This window comes from Falco punctatus (assembly GCF_963210335.1).
Source record: "Falco punctatus genome assembly, chromosome: 9".
NCBI classification, from domain to species: domain Eukaryota; kingdom Metazoa; phylum Chordata; class Aves; order Falconiformes; family Falconidae; genus Falco; species Falco punctatus.
In genome coordinates this window covers 22,150,838-22,165,834 of record NC_137589.1, presented here as the reverse complement: position 1 = coordinate 22,165,834, position 14,997 = coordinate 22,150,838, and the positions used below count along the sequence as shown (strand labels likewise).

Here is a 14,997-nt window from a genome sequence, read left to right as displayed (position 1 = left end):
CAGGTTTGGGGTTTTTGTTTGCTCCTCATCCCCCTGCTCCTAAATTGTTGAGAGCTCCCAAACTGAAAAAGCACCAAAGAGGAGTTGTGAACTATCAGGCCTAAACTTGTCTAAATCCTAGTAAAATTAATTATGTAGACTTTCTTTTGTGATTCCAGTGAAATGAACTCTCTAGACTGCTGGGGATTTTTATATGTACTTCCTCAGTTATAAGAGTTTTCAGGCTCCCTCATCTGTTCCCAGCTACATCCTGTAATTTCCAGTGCTGGTTGCTGCACTAAATCTGGTCAGCACAATTTACATGTACTTATCAGTGACTCATCCACATATTTGAAGATCTTAAGAATGAATCACATCTACATGTTTGCTGAATTCCTTCTGCTGCTTGTGAAGGAAGGCTCGCACTGATGGACTGTAGAACAGAGCTCAAGACAAGAGAGACTTTGATGTTTAGGGGCTTTATGTGAGTGTGCACTCTCTGAAGAGAGGATTTACATCAGTTTATTAAATCATGCTGACTTTGTTGTCAAGCTCAGGCAGTGACACCTTAACAAAACGCATCCTTCAATTTTTCAGGCAGTAACTGAACGTGAGGTATAATTAAAATGTTTGGGTTTGAATTTGGCATTTAAAATATGTTGTTGCTGCTGTTAGAATAGCTCTGTGTCAAATTGGATCAGAGGAGGAAGTGTCACTCAGCACAACAGGCCACAGTCTGCACATATAAATTGTCTCAAATCTTCCCTTTCAAATGTCAGCTGACAAATCAAAATGAGAATAGGCTATGCAGCATAAATACCAGTTATACATTAAAGACTTAACACAGGGCTCCTGTCTACTAACGTCTGAGAGCTCCAAATGCAGAGAAACCACACAGAGTTAATGATAATTGATATCATATGGTCTTTATCAAAGCTTCTCAAGAAAAGCAGCTTAAGGGAAAATCTGTAAATGTGTGTCTTGACCACAGTCTACCAATCTTCTTCCGCATTGGAGCCTTTAACTAATTTGTTGGTTTAATTACTGAGGCACAGGAAAGTTTGCAAGAGTGATAATTGCATATTCTTTGATTGCTGATCATTACATCAAGTGATCTTTACGAATTAAAAATAAACCCTGAGTGTAATATGTGAACCTAGGAAATCAGCTTGTGCCTGAATCTGGAAGTATAAGCCTACTACTCCTGGCTGACAGCACAATGTAATAAAGCAAAGCAACAGCAAAGTTCCAAAAACCTGATAGATATTGCTGTGACAGACAGTTAACTGCTACCTACAAAAATCTGGGATTCAAAGTGGGTCAAGCAAGATCAATGAGACTGCGGGCTCTCATTTGAGGGGGGTTTAGAGCCTTGTTAGGTAACTTCTAATGTGCAACATACTTATATCTTTAATTGGAGGGGGTAGTATAGCCTACTGCACCGTTCTGAACTAGCGCCGGAGGAATTACCAGAAGGTCAAACGGAAGAGAGAGGCAGGGGGAGGAGGAAGTGGTAATTGAAGAGACAAGAGATGATTGTGAAAGTACTTGGAGGAGTCTGTGTGTCTGGCAAGATGCAACCGGACAAGCTACAAACAGGAGGCAAGGCACTTACTGCAACAACCTTTTTCCTCACTTCCCTCCCAGCCTAAAGCAATGCCATCACTAACTGTCCTCAGCAGCTGCTGAAGCAACAAAGCACAATAGTGACTAATTAACTGCAGTATCTATCCCAGTCTAATGACAGAAATATTTGCCATACATACACTCATGCAGCGAACAAGCGTATAACTACAGACACTTATGCTGAAACACCTTAGTTTTCCAGAGATTAACTGAAACAAGAAGTTGACAGCAAAAACATATAGTCAATAGTTGAACGGCCTTCCTCCTGTTCTGACTCTGTTTACAGCAGTTCTTCTCTGTCCTTTCCACTGTTTATAAAATGCAGTGTCTTATAACCGTTTGCATCATTCGGCAGCAAAACTTGGTCAGAGCTTACCTAGGAAACAGGCCAGGCCTTCAGTCATCAGCATAGCTTTTCACATCCATTAAAAACTAAACACAGCTTGAAAGATAAATTCAGAGGAAATGTTTTAAACAAACTGACCTACTTTTTTTCTTTTTAAAGTATCCCATCACGGAGAAGGTGACAAGCAGTCCTGGATGGCACTGTGAACATAACGCAATTCAGAGTAGAGCCTGAAACACATGGGAAAGAGGGACCAGGAGTGCGTGAGTTAGGCCTTGTGTTACAGACAGGTCAAAGTGCAAAAACCTCAAAGGCTAAAAAAGTTTGTACTAGAAAACAGGGGTGAAAGAATTTGGGCAGCAACTTCACAGATGGAAGTACGTGTTTGAGGTACAGAGTGGTAAGATAGTCCAAGGGACATGAAGAGAGAAAATGGCATCATTTACAATGCCGTAGGGTAACACAAGAAACAGCAATCGAAATAAGAGAAATCAAGAGTCTGATGATTACAATTCATCAGAGCAAAGAATAATGAATCCAGAGTAACACAGATCAAGGAAAGGGTTTGAGTAAGGATAAGCCTCATGACTGAACACGTGACACATGACTCAATTACATGGAGAGACAGAGTAAGTCAGGTACTGCTGGTGGCTTCTGAAGACACTTTTTATTTCAGATGCTGAATATCCAGTCTGCCTGACTGGGAACAAAACGTTTGCCTAAGAGGAAATCTGGCATGTTCTCACCCCACTTTTACAGCAACCCTTATTATACGTTTCTTGGATTTCAAAGGATTCTCTTGTAGATTAAATGGACTCAATATTTTCAGCAGTGCTGCTAACCATTGTTTACTAGTGTTACCTTATACCTGAAAAAAGTTCTTTATAGCCCCCCAAGACATATTTTTGAATTATCACAACCTCCAGACTGTATAGTTAAAACACTTAATCTACTCTTCAGAATTTCTCCTCAGATCTCCATGCACCACCTTGTTCTTATATATACACACACTCTCCTCTGACATGCAATAATAAATTTGAGATGCAAAAGCTGTACATAGAGAAAGAATGCAGGGTTCCTTACGCAGCACACCGAAATTTGATTTGCAACATTTAGTTATTTGAAAGTTTCAAGAAAACAGCAACAGCATGACAGCTTGAACCCCTATACTGTTTGGATTTCCCTACCCTCGATAGGGAGGATGGAATACATAAGCAAAAAAGGGGGTTGTTACTTGAACTTTTTTTTGATAGGTGCTTTAAGAACAATTTCAGTTTTCAAAAAGAAGATCCATTTATGATTAATATATAATCTGGTTTTAATGAGGATTTTTTGGGTGTAACATGTACCTTCAATACAGCTACACTATATCTTTATAATGCACACCATTTGTCAAGAGAGACATTACAAACATAAGACATACAATCTTAAAGTGTTTCTGTAGTATTTTTAGAGTTGTATTGTAAAATGCAAAGCCACAACAGTATATCATTATAATTCAAATTTAAAGGCAAAAAAATTCAATATTAAGTAATTTCTTCTGCAACTGCTCCAAGACTGATATTCTGTTGCATAAAAGTATAGACAGTATTTCAGCTAAAGGGTTTTTAAATTATGCACCAAACCTTAAAACACTTACAGATGTACCAGCTTTTTGCTTGTGATCCATTCCACTCTGCAGTGCCATCACTCACAGGCAAAAGGTATTGGCAGACTAAGACCAACATTTGAGATCTTAATCAGAACTTGGAAACCTGGGTTACAAAGGGAAAAGAAAGTATTTATACTGGCATTGAACAGTTCGTCTGCAGTCACCCTCTTCGTGACACTACTTATTTCATATCATTCTATCACATCCTTCTGAGTGTTTTTCTAGGCTGATGAGTCCTCCTATTTGGTCATTGCTCATACAGAAGTCACACCAGACCTCTGATCATCCCATCAGCCTCCTCTGGGCTTTTCCTTTCAGGAACTGAGGGGACCAGAATTGCATAGACTGCTCTACACTGACCTACGACAGATTCATAGTGTTACAGTCAACTCCACTCCTGACATTTTATATCCTCCTTCAACTGCTACTGCACTCAGCCAGTGCTTTCATAGCACTATTAATTTAACCGGGGTGGAAAGAATCAGCATAGAGCTGTAAGTGCACTTCCCCCACCCTCTCGTGTACCACCACTTTTGCTGCTTTGTATGTCTTCTCACATTAGTCATTTAGTCCCAATGTCTGTTTGCAGCCCATCATAGTTGGTCCTCAACCCTGTTCCTGGAAAAGCTTGGCATCATCAACAAACTTTGTCACCATATGGTTCTCCCACTCATTTCTCTGTATGCTGAATATTGAACAAATACTTGCACAACCTGCTGATGATCTGTCTCCTTTCTGAAGGCTGGTTACATACTCCTGCTCAATTTTTCCCGTCTTTTAACTAATCACTCACCATGTTGATACTTTCCCTCTCATCCCACAGTGCTTTTAATTGCCAAACACTTTTTCAAAATTTGTATTAACTGGGAGCGAGGGGACACAGAGCAACGGGGTTCCCTCAAAGAACTCAAAATCTGTGAGACTTACCTTGATTTTGCTTACACACCACCGGCCCCTCTGAGATACATGATGTTTATTAAAGCATCAGGTAAGTCTGATCTAGAGCACAGTTCTTCCTTATCTACCCAGTTCTTATGCCAGGCTTCCCAGTCTGTGGTTCCCTATAGCCCTGCTTTCCCTATTCTCAAGATTAGGTGCCCTCACCTAATCCTGTCTTTGGAGCTGGTAGAAAGACAAAGCTATTTTAAAATGACCATTTTGTCAAAAAATGTAGTTCCACTTTTGAAACTCAGGGCAATAACACCAGATCAGGTGACATTTGCTGTATATACAAGAAAACTGAAATAAACTACGTTATAGTTGCTGCTGAATGCTTTGGTAGCCCCTGATATCATTCAAGGTTCCTAATACTGGAAGGGCTTGAAAATTTTGTGACCAGTTCCATTCCTCTCCTCGCACTCTGCTACCATTTGTGGGTCTCCAATAGGATGAATTCTTTTTCTTGCTGGCCCCAGGTCTTGTGCAATTATAAAACTTTAAGCATTATCTTTTCCCTTTCCTTTCTTTCTGTTCAAAGGCATCATCTTTCTTCTTCCTTTATCCTGCCTCCTGTCCTCCCCGCTAGCAATTTGTTAAAGATCCTGGTTAGACCTTTGTTGTTTTACTGTGGAACAGCCTATCAATACCATCTGTTGATAACAGGACACAGGGGCTGGAAGTATTTTGTTTTGGTATTTTTGATGTTCAAGTTGAGCCTCATCGGCTCCTGGCAAACAACGATCTGGATGTTGGCTTCACATCTTGTCTATACACAGCCCAGAAATCCATTGGAGGCAGACAATGTGACTGCTTCCCCCAAATCCACTCAAATCTGTTTGAGAGCAACAGGATCACAGCTGGAGGAGAGATTTCTTAGGGCCTCACAAGTTCCATGCTGGCTCCTACAAATGTAACGGTGGGTAACAATCCAAGTAACATTAAGGGAGCCAAACAGTACTTACACCCAATGTAAGAACCGTCTCACAAATAGTTTATGTGCGAACTGACTTGCCCTGACTATATCTGAATGGTTAACTTTATCCAACACACTAACAAAACGATCTGAGCAGAGAGATGACAAAGTCTGCTAATGACACTCAGCAATTTAAGACAATAAGGGCTGATAAGAATTGTTAAAGGATCATATCAGACTGAAAAGCTGGGCAATAAAATATACCAATGTAAATTGATCTGATATGTAAAACAATGCATAAGGGGGGAAAAAATAATTTCTAACTGCATGCATGGAAATAGTGACAGCTGAGTCGACCATTACCAAAACTTGATGATATAGTCAGGCAGTACACAAAAACAACATCTCAACGTTCAATAGAGGTCAAAAAGTTATTCAAACATTAGGAACTATTAGAAGGAAACAGCAAATGAAGACAATCATTACACTGCCAAATCCATGGTTTACCCACAAGCTGAATGCTCTGGTCTGCTCATCTCAGAAAAGGCTATAACAGATAGTGCTGGGGGGGGTAAGTCAGAGCAGTCTTATAAAAAATACAGAATAGTTCCTGGACAAGGAACAACAGTCTAGACTGAGACTCTTCAGTTTGGAAAAGAAACTGCCAGTCACCCTGCAAGAGCCTACCGAGAGCACTGAACCTAGAGGAAGCTGCGCTTGAAACCATGCACGAGGAAGCAAATATAGAACGCGAGTATTAATCTAACTGCAGTAAAAGACACTCCATTATACATTGGTTTAAGCCACCTAACGCTTCCACATTTGGTGGGCTTTTTTAATACGCTGCATATTTGCTTAGCAATTTGGGTCATATTTGTTCTTTTGCAGAAACGGGAAAACCGGCTCACGATCCTCACACAAGTATTTCTTTCTTTTTAGCTTCTATTGTACAATGTATAAAGTCTTCCCCACTGTAATTCTCCAGCAGGACACAGCCATACTTGGATGCCTTGAACCTCAGCAGAGCAAGAGGTAAGAAATGTGGAGGTAAGATGGGGACCAGCTCACGCTCTCTTAGTACAGGTCTCTTATAGCTTGGAGAAGAAAATGCAGAGCAGATTACATTTTATAGAAGCACTCAGCTTCTCCTCATTTCTTTGGCTTTAAATAGCTCTGCCACCTGCCTGCTCATCTAAGACAGCCCGTCTGAAGCAGCAAGATAGACCACCTCAGCCTGCTCTGCATGAATGTCCCCACTGCAGCGCTACTTCTGCCACTGAATTTCGATAGCCCATAATCTTTACTGGGGCAGACATACCTAACCATGGCCCTGATGGTTTAGGAGGCTGTACAAACTTAGCTACGAAGATAGCCATCCACTACTCCTTTAACGCAGAGTCTGATCTCCCTGGCACTGCCGACATAGCACAGACGCTGCCTCATAAGAGGCAGAATTTGAGCAGAAGCATTTTCCATTTGTTTCGAGCTTTTTCATCAGCAGTAGGCACAGGCCTATGTTCCTCTCCAACCAAACCACTAGTTGCATGCAAAGCACACTTCTGACACTCTGCAGTGGGTGTGCATAAAGACTTTTCCCCCTGTATTACCACAAACTTGTTTACCTCATCCTTAAATGAATTTGGTTACGTAAGCCCGTTAAGGAGGTCTGAGTCTGAGGACTTGCATGCAACGTTCTAAATGGACCCGATTTAAATTGATAATCAATGGAAGAAGTTAAATCAATCACAATATCCCTACATCTAAAATTGAACACAGACTGATAGGCTCCCTATTTCAGCAAGCTTATGCCATCATGAGATGACAAACAGGGCTGTAAGAGGGTATAAAAGTAAGTAAAAAATGAAAAAAAGAATTATATGGCTTATCTTATGTACCTACTGAGGCAAAGTTGAAATGCTTTTCATGCTGTCTAGCCTGCTCTGTGGAGATTAACATCCTCATCCCTCATATAAAATACTCTCTTGATACAACATATAATGGGGTCCTAAACATACACAGAAGATCAGCTGAACATATAGTCTCCCCTGCCCTGTATTGCCGCAGATTAAGAAAGAGCCTAGAATTCTGATGACCTACTACCATAATCAAAGAGCAAACATTTTCCCCAACATCTCCCACTGTTTTCTGCAAGTGATGTGTGCCCTCTATCACAGACAGGGTAAATTCAGTGGGCTGGATGCCAAGCACATGCAGCAAGATAAAGAATTAACTCAGGCATAGCCAGCACTTGAACCTCCAAAGGTGTTTAAACTGAGACAGTATGTAGCAGGAGTCAGGGGTTTTATTTATCTTATTTATCTCTAGCATTTAAAAAAAAACCAACAGCACCCAATCAAACCAAACCCCACAGCAAATACATGCCTGTTTGATTTTTATCTTGCTGCCCCTCGCAAAACTGCCATAAAAATTCAGCCTTCCCCTCACCAAGCCATTTTATATCAAACCAAATACACTATAAATGAACTCCTGCTTCCTGTTTGCACCCAAATGCTGATATGACATTGCTTCTGGAAACAAACAGTCCCATCCGTCTTTTATATTAAATTGATTAATTGTTTTTCCATTTGTACTCTTTGTGATGTTCCTCCAAACACTCTGCAAATTATCTAGCCCTTAGAAAGCCAGAAGTTGTTTGGCTCCCCCCACCCCCCTTCCCGCCTTTAAACTTGAATGTAGCTTGGGAGACTTAAGATCTAACATTAGTTTTAACTGCTTCACTGTAGACCTGCTGGCACCATTGACAAAAAGGGAGGGCTCCGAGACATGCCGCGAAGATGCGCTCATTTCAGTGGCCAACAAAGAGCCAAAGGCAACCCCTATTATTAGTGCTAGTGAGGCTAGATTTACCGTATTATTAATCATTAAAGTCTGACTAAAAATTCAGACTGGCTTGTACTTACTCCATGGGTCAGGGAGCTTTACCAGAGCTCATTAACTGTGCTGGGCTACTCATTTACTCTTTCTGCCACAACCGTTTTCCTAATGCATGAGGGGGAAAATGAAATACAGGTGATTTTTCTGTTTGAGGGGTGTCTGCTGCTTGATCTTAACAAATAGAAGCAGCAGGAGTATTTTGCTTGTCAAGAGGACAGTAATTCTTCAAATCCCTCTAAAGAGATAATGAGTGGCAGCATAATGCTTTTGATCTGTCATAATTATAAAATAAAAGAGAACGGATGCAAAGCTCGTGTGCCATGGGAAGGTCACCCACTTTTAAACATCTAGGATTCCCTCTGTGTCTAATCCCAGCATGTCCCAAATGCGGCCTATTTTTAGGCACAATAGTGGGTCCGTTATATATCCTGTCCCTATAAAATGAGTGCCTTACTGGTGATTCTCCTGTAGGGCAGCTAATAAGTAGGGAGGAAAATGATGTTTCTGTACTTTTGACTTGCATGCTATTGCAAGGAAGGACAGCAGGAACGTCTCCGCTGTGGCGTCAAACAGTCCCCCTGCAGCATACATGCAATTTAAATTATTACAAGGCAATGTTACAAGTATGAACCCTGGCACAAAATAAAGTAATTACATTTAATTAGGCAGCCAAAAAAAGTGATGGCCTGAGACTCACTGCCTTAGATGTAGCCTTTTGTTGACTTAACACAGGACAGGTAATGAATGAAACTTCAAAGTGTAAGCAACTAAATTGCTACTTAATTAGTGGAGCCCTAGTCAAAAACATAGCAAAACAAAACAAAACAAAAAAACCCAAAAACCCCAAACCCTCAATTTTCTTGTGTCAAAGGAATTCAGACAAAGAACCCACATCTCAGAGAGGCCCTGAAATCAAGGATTATTCTATTAAGTACATGTTTGTGTTCAAAAGTGAATTTCTGTATTTGTTAATGCAGAGCTTCCAAGAGGTGCTAGATTGGAAATCCTGGAACCTGACTTTGCCCAAAAGGGAACTTGGTGCAAACAAGTTACAAGCTCACAAATCCCACTTGCCTGCTAAGCATCAGGTACAGATATTTAATCCTTTTAGTACTCTGATCTGCTGGTACACCCGTACCAAGAACCTACCACAGTGAGACAGCTTTAGCTTTCAGAACTCAGAAATTATGTAAGACACAGAAAAAAGAAAGTAGGTATCATAACACTAGATTTTTTACAACCCCTCTCAGTTTTGCTGTTTCATATCCAGGATTGCACAGTCTGCCAGAGCCCTCTCTGGAAGCCCCTTACACTTCCATAAGCATTCTGCTGCTTTATCATACAATTAAAAGTGAAAAACAAAAGTGGGTCGGAATAGCATAATGAGTTACGCTGGCCTGTGATCTCTGGGCCAGCATTTTATTCTATCAGAGATGAAAACAAGCTGTTTATTGCTCTTATCCCATTCCTCACATGCTTACGTCAGACTCTAAGTCTCCACTCCCAAGAGATGCTCAGGATGGATTGGCAGGAGCCTCAGCAGCCAATGGAACCTTTATTTCATCTGTCTTCCTGCAACCGTGTATTTACTGGTGAGAACAGCTGGAAGGTAAAATAACATCTATTATAAAGATTTCTACCTGGCTCATATTTTTCTTCTCAGCCTTCTTCAGTGCAACACACCCTTCAGCTCCTGACAATTTTAACCATTTTTAACTCTACTTCCCACCCCCAGTTGCCCACCTCTCACATCTTTTCCTTTTATTTCTTCCCTCACTCTCATCTTCCCCTCCTGCTTGTTGTTCATCTCTCTAGAGTCTTTTCATCCCCATCTGATGTGCTGCTTCACACCCTCCGCTGCAGAGTTTGTGGCTGAGTTTTGGTAGCGCTTTTTTTTTTTTAGGGGAAGTTTTCCTTTTCCTCACCTGTCCCCTGGATGAAACACAGGATTATTACACACACACCCCCACACCCACACACACCCACACCCGTTCTTCCCCTTTTTTGATATAAGATGTGGAAAAAAACCAAGCATATGAGCTGGTAGCTCATAGTTTATAGGCGTATGAGCCTATTCTTTGCAATTACTTGAGAGCAGCAATGCGCTGCTGTGCAGGACACATCACAAAGTAAGAGGCTTCATACATTGACATTTTGAGATTTTATCTAGTCAATGAAAGTGTCTTCTCAAGAGCCTGTATCATTCAGGAGTCCAAATAACATTTTGAAAAGTGACTCAGTGGGAGGGTCTCCCTTACACTTTTGCATCTTCTGTCTCCATGTAAATCATTCTAGCTTGATTCTAACAATTTTCCTTTATATGTTTCATCCACATAATAAGTAATAAAGGGAACCTTGCCATTGAACTTCGTTGTCATCTTTTTCCCATATCTTATATCAAAAAAGGGGAAGAACAGGGGGAAATGTGAACTTCCACAAATTCATATTAAGCCTACTTTTGCTAATACCTTTGATGGTGATTCCTTATAAGTGACTTAAACAAGTCATTTGTGACGTTGACCAAAATTATCTTGCACTGCCTCCCTCCCAAATACCAACCACACCAATCGCTTTTGCTGTGGGCTGCATATCAGTGCAGCGTGATGCTGACCCCTTCTCCACTGTTCTCTACACCAGTATCCATTGAGACAACAGCATTTTTGTCCAAAACCATATCATACCACCCACCAGCTTGCCTTTTAGCTGGAGATAAGAAACTTTTGAAGGAGTCACCTTCTTTCTGCACCTCTCACCAGAACACTGAATGTGAAGACTGCTCTCTGCAGGGGTGATGTAAAGATCAAAACCATGCGCTGGACAGTCACGTACGGTTTTCAGTAGAAAGTGCAGCAGCACAGAATCTGCTCTACAAGGATATAAAATGTGTATCTACAGAAAGCAATACGGTATGTTCAGTGGCCTTTTCCCCGTCACCAGGCACAGCGCTATGGAATACATTAGACTCTCAGCTTTATCTATTAGCATAGCCTTCTGCCAACAAAAGCTGCAGTTCTGAGATAAGTCAAGTGTTTCACTGAAATCAATAGGACTATCTTGTGGTCCTCTGCACTGTTCCTTTTTAGGACAGTGTCAGAAAAGTGTAAAACAGAGAGAGGGTAAGGAAAGAAGAAATTAACAGAATTTCACCAACTTTTGAAACAGATAATCAGTCACCAGAAGAACACTAACAGCAAGCATGGGACAGTTGAAAATTGGATTTAAATTAGATTCCTCATACCTTTCAACAATACATAGAACTGATGCTTTTAATTATTCAAGAAAGATTGTGAAGTGCTATTTGAAGTTTTGTTTTCCAGATACGATTAAAATACAAATTGAAGGACAGCGCATGTACATTTCTACTGCTACAAATCTGTGTTCACTGAGGTGCATGTTGCTTGCAAAAAGAGATAAGAGATTGGAGCAGTTCGGCCCTTTTTCTCCAGAAAAATGTTGCTATTGCTGGGACAGCAATAGAAGTACATCTGCTTGCACAGTGCACATTAATGCACAGGCAGAGTTGTGATGTACTAAAGATTAAGGAAAAATCAGAGAATGCAACAAAGAATATTTCTGACGACTTGTGCTTTTTAGTATCTAGCTAGTGTCAAAACCTGTATGTCTCAAGGAAAGCAGTATGTCACCACCTCACTGTCTAGGCTCTACTCTAAGCTGTTGATTGACTGCATTTACTATTGCATTTACAAATAATTGACCAGCTGCCTAGCTATACCATCAGTTTGTCTAAAAATAGACCGAAGTATTAATGGTAACATACCAGAATTCTTTAGTGAAAGAAATCATACATGCACAAATCAGAAATTCTCTTTCAAATCCATTTTATGTACATAAATACGTACATAAAACTATATAAGCATTTCATGTATCTTATCTCTTCAGGCTACTGCTACATCAAAGTATTCCTGACTGTGCACTCGTATTTCCATCACCTTTCTTGATACAAAATCTTGTTTTGCAAGGCAATACTTTCTAGAGCTAAATATATACAAATGTCAAGTTCCTAGGCTGGTCTCCTGAAGACTCAGAGAGTTTGAAGAGGTCTGCTATCTCCCAGAACAGTCATCATATCTGGTTAGTGACAGATAAATCTGAAGGTCTTTCAGCAGAACCAGTCTTGAGCTTTCCAACACGTGGGACAAAACTGACTTTTACTGCTTTGGGGAAGAGGGTGCAGGGACATTGTTCCTGCCCTGGGAAGGGCAACAGTGGGACAGAAATTTAAGTGAGGACTGAAGAGGCAGACACCCTTCACTACAGCACTTTCATGGCCCTAGTTTAGAGCCATTAGATTTATTTCATATTAACAAATTTTATCCTCCCTCAGTCAGCCCCTGTGGCTGTGACATTTACCTGCTTGAAGGCATCTAGCAGATTAAAGAGAACAGAGATGTAATTGCTCCTCACTGAATAACCTGAAGAACACTAATCCCAAGGCAAGACACAACAACTCCCCCCCCCCCCCCCTTCATACTTCCCCGTTTCCGCTTCCTCCTCTCCCCAGGGCATTCATCATGCAGAGGAGCCTTGCCCCCATAGAAGTCCAGCCTTTGCTGCACAGCCCATGGCTCATTTTCTAAGCAACAGCAATTTTACAGCTCCATTTCCCCTTTTCCTAACCTTGCTTAGGCTGCTCATAATTTTCCATTTATCACCCAAGGCTTTCTGGCACTTGTCTCAACTTTCCATGCAGCTCCCAGTTTGACACTAGCCTTGTGACCTTCTCCCCTCTCAGAGGTGCCACTGCACATTACTTCTTCCCCATCAACACACCTGGCCAGGCTCACTTACACACATTTCTGGTAGTCCACTGCCTCAAGTGGTTTACTCTTTGACAGCCTCCACTACCAGCCTCTCCTCCTGGTACATGCACAGCATTAAAAAAAAAATCAATTTTTTTAATGCACAAAAAGTGCACAAAGAAACAGCAGTTTTGTGATTAGGATATGGCATGCAGAGGTCATTTGCAAACAGATTCCAAATGCAAACAGAATCATCTCCAAATCTTGTCCTATATATTTTTAAATCAAAGGCTATCTTCCTTTTGTAATATCATGCCTTTGGCTTAAAAGAAGCTATGGCTTGTCAGAAAAATATTCTAATATAATTGAAGCTGTCGTTCCTGAAGGTCACCATAAACACAGTTATTCTAAAACACTGCAAGATATTCCATTAAGCGTCCTATGAATTTCTTTATTAAGTTGAGCAATTACACATACATTTTTACAAGCATTCAGCTGAGTCATTCGTACACATGCACACTCCCAGCAGCTAGACAGTAAAAGTTTCCACCTTACTGCTTATAGATATTATGATGAAAGCTTCTAACTTGCTTTAGTTCTTATGCTTTAGCAGAGGTAATAATATTGCTGGTTATTGTAAAGAAACATTAACATTTTTTCTCTAAGTATTTATAAAAGCACTAGAAGATGGGGGAAACTACTCTTTGAGTGCCACCATTATAAACGGGCATACAAATACAGTGTCTTATTTAATCACACATGGTACAGCTAAAGAAAAAAACTATTATTGATGTTTACTGAAAATGTCTGGGTGGGGAATACAGTTCAACAGGCTCCTTAGAAGCATGCAGAAGATGGGACCATCAGCAAGAGGTGGTTTTTGAGCAATATGTAAGCATTTCAGAATAACAGCAATAATAAAGTTTTGGTCATTCATAGTATTGTAGTGCCTCTGTGACACTGAGCCTTGTTGGTACAGTTGAAGTGAAGCATTTTGCAAGTCCAAGAATAGATGTGTGGCCCTTCTTATTAGGTCATTATGAACATGAAGAACATTGTACAACATGGGAGACCATTCTTTCCAAAAATTCCACCAGTGTTGCCTTTTGCATCTCTTTCAGGACTGTAACTGCCTCCTCAAACACAGTTTAACTGTACCTGCCCTTCCCCTAAGAGGGCTAAGGTAGATTCAAGGCAAGATGCATGGAATCAGCTGCAAACACCACCAGCGTTCCTTTGCTTTGCTCCTACCTAATCTACATGCAGGCTAGAGGAACACATAGTCCCACAGCAAGGTTTAACTTCCAGCACAGCCTGACAATTGTAAACCAAGGAATTACTCTGATGCTAAACAATAAGCACAATATAAAACATTAGGGGAAAAAGAACAAGAAGGAATGGAAAAGAAATCAAAGCAGAAGTTTGCACAGAAATAGTGTTTTCCTTGTGTATGATAAATTTTGTGCTGTTATGGTTAAACAGAAGGCTCCATTCTGAGCGAGAAAGGCACTGTGATCCTATATGCAGCTTTAATGAACAGATTTACAATTTAAGTTAGGGGGATTTCAGTTTATTGAAATTCACTGCTCAGCACTTCAGAGTGGCAGGAAGAGAACTGCTTTGCTCACATTCATTACAGCATTATAAAGAGGATTTTTGTCTTCTACTAGAAGATTTTTGTGTGGGAAGATGATGTTTGCAGCCAGGGAAGAGTTCAACTACGTAACAACAACACCCGTTAAAGCCTACGCATAAGATACAAACAAAAACTAATTCCTTTCACAGCTGTCAGCAAGTGCTAAGCCTGCCTTGTGCTTTGGGGAGAAGAAAGGCTTAGATCACATCAAGGGCAGGAGCACCCCTCCTTGAAGCACCTCAAGGAGACATC

The 14,997-nt window shown here is 40.7% G+C and overlaps 1 long non-coding RNA gene across 1 annotated transcript; it reads left to right on the top strand.

Moving 5' to 3' along the window:
* Nucleotides 1–3,106: 3,106 nt before the first annotated feature.
* On the top strand, nt 3,107–14,185 carry LOC308069478. Its single transcript, XR_013930404.1, has 2 exons — nt 3,107–6,486; nt 9,327–14,185. It is a non-coding gene; the product is annotated as an uncharacterized lncRNA (long non-coding RNA).
* Nucleotides 14,186–14,997: the final 812 nt, after the last annotated feature.